Source organism: Thunnus thynnus, chromosome 7 (genome assembly GCF_963924715.1).
Source record: "Thunnus thynnus chromosome 7, fThuThy2.1, whole genome shotgun sequence".
Lineage (NCBI taxonomy): Eukaryota > Metazoa > Chordata > Actinopteri > Scombriformes > Scombridae > Thunnus > Thunnus thynnus.
This window is the reverse complement of record NC_089523.1, coordinates 29,940,412-29,950,431: the sequence shown is the minus strand read 5'-3', so window position 1 is coordinate 29,950,431 and position 10,020 is coordinate 29,940,412.

The window sequence follows — 10,020 nt, the reverse complement described above, 5'->3', positions numbered from 1 at the left end:
CAGTCTATGGAGCTACCAGAACGTCATTTCACCGCAACACCATACATCACTGTACAACCCTGTATATGACAAATAAGACCTTTGAACCTTGAAACAGCAGCAACATTAAAATGCTGTTTACATGTTAACATGTCAATAATAATCAATGATATACATTATGATCATAATATAAATCTATAAAGGAGTATTTTGTATTATAAGTTAAAACATCCATTCAGTGACAGAACAGCACTAACATATTACATCACATACGCCATATTGGAAAGAAATGTACTTATGAACACCTGACAGACTTGAATAATTGTGAACCTATCCTTTATTTTACATAAGTAATGGATCTGATTATTTCATCTACAGCTCAAACACAACATGACACAATGCAAAAATACCCATAAACACTGTAACATCCTCCCAATATACAGAAACACATACAGATGTTAATGGGGTCAACCACCTTTAACATGATAAAGCATATTTCAGTGACGTCTCTTATCTGTCATTACGATGCCACACCTGTTTTGAACAGATGAGTCTGGACAGAGTGACACACAAGTGAGATAAGACTGTTTGTCCTTTTTTCGGTAGCAACAGACATATCTGAGGAGATAATTTTAATCAGCTGGTGTTCCTTATTATGTTTAATATGTCTGGAAATACTGATTATAATGATGTGAACAGAATAAAAAGCACTACATGTTTAGGAACACACACACACACCGTAAGACAGACACTACTACTCAAAGATGCTCACACACACACACGCACACGCACAAAAAAACGGCAGACTATCTTGTCAGGTCCAGTTTCCGTGGATACAATGAAAACAAACAGCTACACTGTTGTCGGGCAGAACATTGATGACCACACAGGATTTGTTTATCACTTGATAAGAGCAACGGTAAGTGCAACCTGAGACGGGTAGCTGTGCCATCATATCGCCAACAGACGTACAGAAGGAACCCGGTGCCAAGGTGAAGGTGGACACAGGTGGAGGGACACAACAGACGGCAGCATTTTACTATCAGTTACAGTGATAAGACTGGTGTCATGTCACAGAAAGAAGCAGGGTTCCCTCTAATCATAATAAAAATTCAACACAACACAACATCACCTGACTTAAAATGACAAATATAATAGCATGTGACTCGACATATATAACAACTTCACATGACATGATGTGACATGATGTGACTTCCACTCCACTACATTTATTCTACAGCTTAAGTTACCTTTCAGATTGAAATTTAACATAAAATATAATGATAAACTTATAAATTACACTGCATCATTATTAAAGATTAAACCAGTGGTTCCCAAACGTTTTGGCTTTTGGCACCTTACAAAAAAAACAGTGTAGTTGCTTGAGACATTTCCCTTCTAAATTTCCCCTCACATGGTTTCAAATAAATAACTGCTTGAGGTAAAACTTTCCAATATTTCACAAAAATACACATATGAAAGAAAAGTTCTGATAAATGAATGCAAATTTATGTAGCAGAACTGTTTTTTCTTCTTTCCTACCCAATCTATCATCTCACAATCCCTCGGATTTATCTGATGACCTTTATAAAGCAGTTCCAACTAACTACATGGACCAGCTACGATAAAAAAAAATGTTGTTTTTGCACCGACTCATCAGTGTTAACGATGCATTTAGTAAAATGTGTTTTACATGTCAGTCACAGCCTGATTTTCTGCAAAACAAGTACTTTAGTACTTAAAGTACATTTAGCTGGTAATACTTCTATACTTTTAATTAAGTAGGATTTTAAATGCTGGACTTTTACATGTAATGAAGTATTTTTAAATTATGGTGTTGATGCTTTTACTTAAGCAAAGGATCTGAGCAAAGGATCAGCTCTGTAACCACTGACTCTAAACTTCATCTCGTGGTCTTCTCATGAATGCAAATAACTCTGCTTTTAATTTGAAAAGCTTATATAAGTCATTTCTAATTGACATTGTGAGTGTATGTGATGTGCTGTTGTGTGTAGCTTTGTATTTTGTATTATGTGTCCTGTGTGTTTTTAGCTTTGTACTGTTTATTATTGTGCTGTTATATGTTGTTATATGTGACCTGCCGAAGGGACTGCAGATGAAAATTAGCTATAAGATAACTCTGGTACAGTACATCAAATGATAACATTTATGTTTAACACCGCACATGGTCCCAATAAATACATAAAACACAATTACTTGCACCACTGCCTGACATTCACGCTGTTCTGCTGATCAACAGTTGGTGGCAGTGACATGCAAAGAAATGTAGCAGTGCACCAGCAGAGGTCTGCAAGCTAGTAAACACAGATGTGAACAATGTTGGATTAAAAATATCTTAAAAATCAGCTTTATAACTGTTTCCATGAAGAAGGAAATGCATTCAACACATCTGGTGGGGCCTCAAGGATTCACACAATGCATTTTTAAACACTGAATCTAAACAGAACTTTAGTTTATTTACAAGAAAACTCCACAGCATGATGTAACCTGAGGAGCCGTTACATCACCTGACATCACAGAGCCTAATGTGAGGTTATGAGAGGGCTTGTAACACATCTTAACATAACATAACATAACATAACATAACATAACATGACATGAGTTACTGGATGCCATGTGACACGACATAACCTGACTGGTGTGATATGTGATGGGAGGTGTTGGGAAGAGAAGTGAGATAACATGACATGTGACAGTTATGAAATTTGTTAAATGATCACATGATTCACAACAGCAGTTCATGTTTTAGACTATAACAGCACATATAGTGATATATAATGTTTAGCTCGTTCTTGCATGTTTTTGTCATTTTAGAAGTTATCAACACTTTGTTAAATTATGTAAAGACACTCGTTCATTCTTCTCGGTCGACAAATAATATGACCAGCTTGTTACAAAACTCTTTACTTATAAGCATTCATGTTGCTGGGCTCCTGATTTATTAATTATGATTCATTATGTCACCCTATGATACGGGTCAGCAGCAATCCATGCGTGCTGGATCAACCTGGAGCTCCATGTGCTGGTCTGAAATGGCAGCCCGGTGCAGAGTCGTGGATCCCCTTTCACTTCGAGCCTGGATACAGGAGGGGTGGAGGTGGGTGGTGGAGGTTGGAGGGCGGGGGTGGCGGGGGTGGTGAGGGGGGGGGGACGACTCAGCGATGAGCTCATTGTTGTGAGAGCCAAATAACAACCTCCCCGGGGATAATATGAGAACCCTTGAGGCTCCGATCACGGACAGATGAAAGTGACGATGGTTTCTCTTGTTGATGTAAACAGACTTGTCTCTGAGCAGAGTTAACAGCTGAAGTATCCACTTGTTCGAGGGGAAGTCACCAACTTTCCTCCAAGTAATTTGGGAAATTCCTGATGTCCGCCTCTGTTCTACTTGTGTCTCACTTGGGAAAACTCTTTATCCTGCCTTTTATTTTCTTCACCAAGCACTTCTATGTCATTCATAATTGCTAACAATCCATCATCCCATCTATAATTTTGTCTGTTTGTCCATGCTTCTTGGACTATTCTGCAAACACAACATCTATTGCATGTCTGTTCGTCCTGCGAGAGGGATCCCTCCTCTGTTGCTCTTCCTCAGGTTCCATTTTATCCCAATTAAAAAACATTTTTAGGGAGTTTTTGCTTATTCGAATCGAGGGTCTAAGGATAGAGGACGTTGCATTGCTGTACAGATTGTAAAGCTCCTTGTTGCAAATGTGTGATTTGTGATACTGGTCTATAAAAATAAAAATTGACTTGACTTGACTCATTGGATACATTAAAATTATAGCTCTGTTGCACATTCATCTACTGAAATCCAAAAAAGATGATCCAAACATGATATGTAAATTTTGTTAATCTCAAATAGGACTAACACAGATTCACCAGTTGATGATTAGTTGGATCCTCTTAATGAAAATGATCTACGATATAAGCAGGATATCATATATTGTTCAGTTATATATTGACGCATGAGTTTTAGAGGGTGTCAGAAAGTTGTCAGGATGTGGTGATCATTCCAAATACACAGATTAGTCAGCTTGTGTGTTAGTACTTTAAATATGCAATCTGTGATCCAATCACACCTCACCACGATGCAAAACACATGACATGACGTGACTGAGACTTGCTTTCACTTTCACGTTGATTGGTGTGAAGTTAATAAGGTTTTGTGGGACCTGGTATCTGTATAACTCTGCAAAGTAAAACCCTGATCAGGTCTTTTTAAATCATCCATATTTCACATTGGAGGGATTTTAGGTTTTACTCCACAAAGTTGTGCACATAAGAAAACCTGAGTCTTTATCATACATAAACTCCAATAGTTACATCATTAGTTTTACAAACATTACATCAGTTAAACAGGCCCCGTATTGTCAGTTATGATCAGCTGAGAAACCCAAACAGATTGAGATTTTTCTTCGGACTCATTGTGTGTGTGAACATATCTCTAATTCCAGCGTCCATTTTCCCATCCGCCTCATCTGGCCTGCTGTTGTAGGAGAAATAAAGCCACGCGTGAAAAGAAATGATGTGCTGCAGATGCACATTCCTCCACACCGTGTTGACTCGACTTATCATAACAGGGATTTGGTGGGCTGAGCAGTACACACACACACGCACACACACACACACACACACACACACACACACACACATATACAGCAGGTCCATCTGTGCAGCTCTGTTTGAGGTGAAATGGATGAGGTAATGGTGTTGCTCTTCAGAAGCCTGACACCTTCTCTCCCTCTTCATAAACCTGTCTATCAGATCTCTCCTATTTATTCCCCAATACACAACAATGAGTGTATTTTATTGATTTCTATCAATCTCTTCTTCTCTATTGTCTTTTCTTTCATTCTATCTGTGTAAAGAAGCACTGGGTTGCCATTTAAAGATCAGCTGGATGGGTTAGATGTTTTTTAAATTTACAAGGAAGGGGATAAAAGGTGCTTTCCCTCCAACAATTCAATTAAAAAGCATAAGAACGTTTTAAGACCTGTGTTATAAGACCTAAAACCACATGCTTACACATTGTTCCTGTGAGAGTTGTGTCATCCTGTGGTCAGATCTGTCATCTGCAACCACGCAGTGCTCTAAACGTTGCGTCATCCTGCTTAGATATTTGATTTTCCTTGGAAATTCAGTATAACAGAGCATTCATGTTTATCTCTAATACGATCTTCATACACCTGCCTGCCGGTCCGGTCATGAACAGTAGAGGCCGCTACAGTTGATGACTGCTTATCTAACTGTGTTGGCATCCAAATGTATTTTTGTAAGACAACTTTGCTGTCATAAAAAAATGATTTCGGTGCAGCAGCGGCATCATAACTGTTCTGCTTAACAGAGAGTCACAATCACATCACTATGTTTCAGTCATTCAGTAGTTTGACAAGAGAAACATGAAATATGTCAGCTGGGACTAACTGGGAGGTTAACAGCTGCAAATGAGACTTTCAAATAAGTCTTTTTCTATTGTTTCAGTGTTTCAGTGTGGAAAGGTCTTTAGGAAAACAAGGTGAAAACACATTGTTTCATATTTTTCTGTGGATGTAGACTGAACTTTTGTATCTTAAAATCTTGGTAAGATTGTATTACGTTGCTGCTCTGTGAGACTTTCCACAGGAAACCAAACTGCAAAAAGAAGAAAACAATGTAATGTGGAGAGAGTCACACGTTTTATTGTACAGTCTGCTCATTCGCTGCCTTTTGACCTGAATTTAACGTGACATCCTTCCCTTATTACAGCTTCTATTAGAGATTTAAATTGATGCACTGGGGGTGTTTTCACTATATAGCAGCTATACCAATATGACTTACAGGTATATTATTTATTTGGGGGGACAGATCTAGCTAATAGTGCTTGTTAAAATGCATAAATGTATATATTTTCATCATAAAAATCTGCAGTATCTTCAGTTAAAAGGGTTAGCAGACGTGTCTACAATGTAAATGTATTCATAGCTAATACAACCATAAATAAATAAGTTCCTTTTAAGTTTTTTCAGCTACATCCATCTTGAGGATTAATCTGTAAAGCTGTTTAGTCTGCCAGTTATATGAAAGAAATGTTAGCTTTTCATGTTATCTCTGGTTGCTAACACCAGGCACAAAACATCTTTATCATCCAATCAGCACCCTGCTAACATTACAACACACACCTGATAAGGTAACAGTGAGCTTTGGGCTTCCCCCCGGTCCACTCAGATAGCTTTACCTTCACCTGTTAGCAGCTATCTTTGCAGCTCTGACGTTACCCGATGACAGAGAGAGAGAGGTTTCAGTCTCTCTCACCTCCTGTGGTACCTCTTTAGCAGATAATTATCACAATTATATCAACAGCGGGAGCTAATTTGTGAGATGCAGGTGAGAAAAGAGAAGGAGGGGGGGGTGCTGACGATAAACAAATGAAGACACAGAAGCGAGGAGAGATTAAAGGGGGGGGGGGGGGGATTTAGATAAGAAATTACAGGAGAATTCAAAACACACAGAGTCACAAGAGCGAGGTAATATAATGCAACTAATAACAAAGGTAAGCTGGAGAGAGGGGAGGAAGGAAAGGAGACACAGGAAGGAACGGAAGAAGGCTGGAAGGAGGAGGAAATAAAGAGAGAAGAGGAAGAAGGAAAAGGGAGTAAAAATGTGTTTCACTGCCAAACTAAACAACATGTGCAACTTAGAGAACAAAAACAACAGGATAAAAAGGTACAAAAAGATTAGTGAAGAGGAAAGAAGATGTTGAAAAAATTAGTCAATTTAAGAGGAAAATGAGGGAAATTTGTGATTTGACGTGTGTGGATTTCAGGGTAGATGAAGGGATGAAGAGCGGGGTTGGTAGGTGGAGGGTGGTGGAGGGAGAGGGGGGGTGAGGGTGAAAACGATGATGTCATTGTAGCTACCCAAACACTGGCTGGGCTTTCAGTCGCGGGGACGCATGCTGAGGCCTTCTGTTTTGGTTACGGCGGCACAAACATCACTCACAAACACTTCCACCGACCTGTCAGAGGACCCGACCTTCCTTTAAAGTTCTCATCATGTCTTCCACCTGCTGCCAGATTCAGCTATGGTCACACAGAGAGAGAGAGAGAGAGGAGGGGGGGGGGGGGGGGGGGGGGGGGGGGGAAGAAATGGAAAGAGGGTGGAGGAGTTTGAGGTCAGAGAATCAGTCAGCCTTGACTTTTTACCTTGAAATAGTTCGCAGAGGGAGGAAAAGACCGTATTTGTAGACGGACTGTTGTGATGTGCACCTGCAAATTCTGCTGTCACATGATTAAAACTGTGATGCCAGTGAGGCAGGCTATTTAGTGGGTGGAAACATGTTATCCTCAAAAATGCCAACTTTTCAGGAACTAAGAAATACAAAGCAGTCTAGTTTGAGCCTTACAACCACACGTTTTTCAGTTTCTTTTATTAGTTTTGAGACAGTTTCAGAGAGTCAACCGTCCTCAAACCAAAGATAAGATAATATGAACAGGTAATTAAAGTTAAAAAAATAAAAATGGAAGTCACAAGGCTCTCATATGAAAATGAAAGTAGAATTAACAGCAACATGAATGGAGCCCTCTGCTTTTATATGTGCAAATAAATACAAATAAATTCTTCAAATTTCAGATAACAAACATGTTTCTCTTGTAATGACCAGCTGGGGTCAAATCAAATGTAAAGCTGATAGTTTTATTTTTGGTGTAATGCAAATAAAAACATAAATGTATAAAATATATAAACATATTTTTATTTTTAAAACAAATTGCAGTTACATTTAGCAATGATACAATAGGAAAAAAAGGTCATGTTTGCCATATTTTAAGCTAAACTGTTGGACCACAGATGAACAATCATCTAAATCACCTCGCCGTTTGGCAAATGAGTGTAAGTTGATATCATGTCTGTTTGGATTCTCGTATATTCAAATCACATAAGCAGAAGTTGAGGTTGATGATGAGAGGCCTCATAACATATTTATCATCAGCTTAAAGGCACGGGACAACAACAGCTTTAAGTCAGAGGTCAAAGGTCAGTCTCATGTACAAAGCAGCAGCAAACCTCTAGAGCTGCCGGGATGCCTCGCCTCATGTTAAAACCGCGGTTCATGAGCTTAAATGAGGATTTGAGACATGAACATCGACGATTTTTTAAATACACGAGGTCCTTCACTAAACATGTGACCTGCATTTGACTGTTGGTCACCAGTCAGACAGTCATGCAAAGACTGTGGTTCTTTCTCAGGCAATCCTTAGATAACAGTTTACTCTATTCAGTCGTTTTACGAAGCATTTCCAAGACAACTGAGATTCTTCGCCGATGATTTAGAGGTTGTGAGGTTGAGATTAGATTTTCGGGTGTGAGATTGTTCGACCGAAGGGCAGAGAGAGAGAGAAAAAGAGTGACCTGGTTCCACTGCAGAAACGAGAGACACATGGCAGCAGATCTCATTTACATGCTTATCACAGCCTTAGAGGTATAGATTGCCCGGCAGAGAGAGCAAGGTGTGTGCGTGCGTGTGTGAGAGAGAGCGAGATGCAGGTGAGCACAGAGGCATGGTCAGAGAGCTGTGTACACCTTATCTGGTGCTGTCATGCTGTCTCTCTAGTTGCAACACTCAGGTTACATACAGCACACACACACACACACATTGCAGGACAGAAAACAATGTTAGTGATCAAACCTGGGAGATGACTTCATCACAGCTTACATCAGTTGTTTAGGGAGCTGTGTGTGTGTGACTGACCCTTTAGTCTGAACTCTTCTCCTGTTGCGTATAAATGAGAAAATTCTGATTAATTAAGTCATTTAGGATAATAACATTTGATCCCATCATGAAATCTTGTTGGTGAGAAGAGACACAGACAGAGTTCAGCAGCTCTGTGAGGCTGAATTTAGGCCCAGCGGTGCTTTGAGCTGACATACTGATGCTAAGCAGGTGTAAAGTTTACCATGTTCATCGTCTTAGTTTAGCATGTTAGCAAGCTAGCATATAACATAACAGATGTCATTAGCTTTGAAGGTATTTACTCATAAACCAAAGTGTTGGACAAATTGAAATTGACAAGATGATGGTGTTATATGAACAATTAAGAGATCATCAAAGTTATTATAATTCATCCTGAGGGGGAATTTTAGGAAATCTGATCCTTGTGGTCATCAGGATTCATCCTCTGGCCACCATGAATATCTGTACCAAATATCCTGGCAGTAGTTGTTGACATATTTCAGTCTGGATCAAACTGGTTTTTGACTGACCGACATAGTCGTCCCTTGAGTCATGCCATCCTTATCACGGCTAAAAACAGCTACGCAAACATCTCCAAAGGACACAAGTGCAGGTTTGATAGGCAGGACGTACAAAGAAGCACGTTCCAGCCGTCGATAGATAGATAGATAGATAGATAGATAGATAGATTGGTAGATAGATCGATTGATAGATCGATAGATAGATAGAAACCTGACCCCTTTATTGCCATTTATGACACACAAAAACACTGATACCCACAATAATAAAAGAATAAAAACACAGCAGTGAAGTAATAGCCACCAGAACTACTACAGAGAGCTGTCACTATGACAGAGTACGTGCAAATGCAAGGTGATTAACAGTGCAATAATAATACTGTAAACAATATAAAACACACATGGAGATAAATATATAAACAAATATAAACACAAGTAAAAATCTGATACTACATCCAAACTTGGATGATTCATTCGGAGCATGTGGTTAAAGTCAATAAACATCTTAAAATATGCTTTGCAACTGATTTAATGATACTGAGCAGAAGAATAAGAAAAGATGAAGGTGAAGATTATAAAGAATGATATTACAAAGTGCCATAAAATGTATTTAATGACGTTCATAATAAAAACAGCAACTGCTACGGTTCAACAAAAGCATCCCAACAGGGTTTTATGATGGTAACAGTCTCGACTCTTATTAGCATTCATTATCTAGTCTGTACAAGCTGACTTTTGACCACATGTCATGCAAAGCCTGCTGTTTGTCTGTCAGCTGGCAGAGGATGTTCG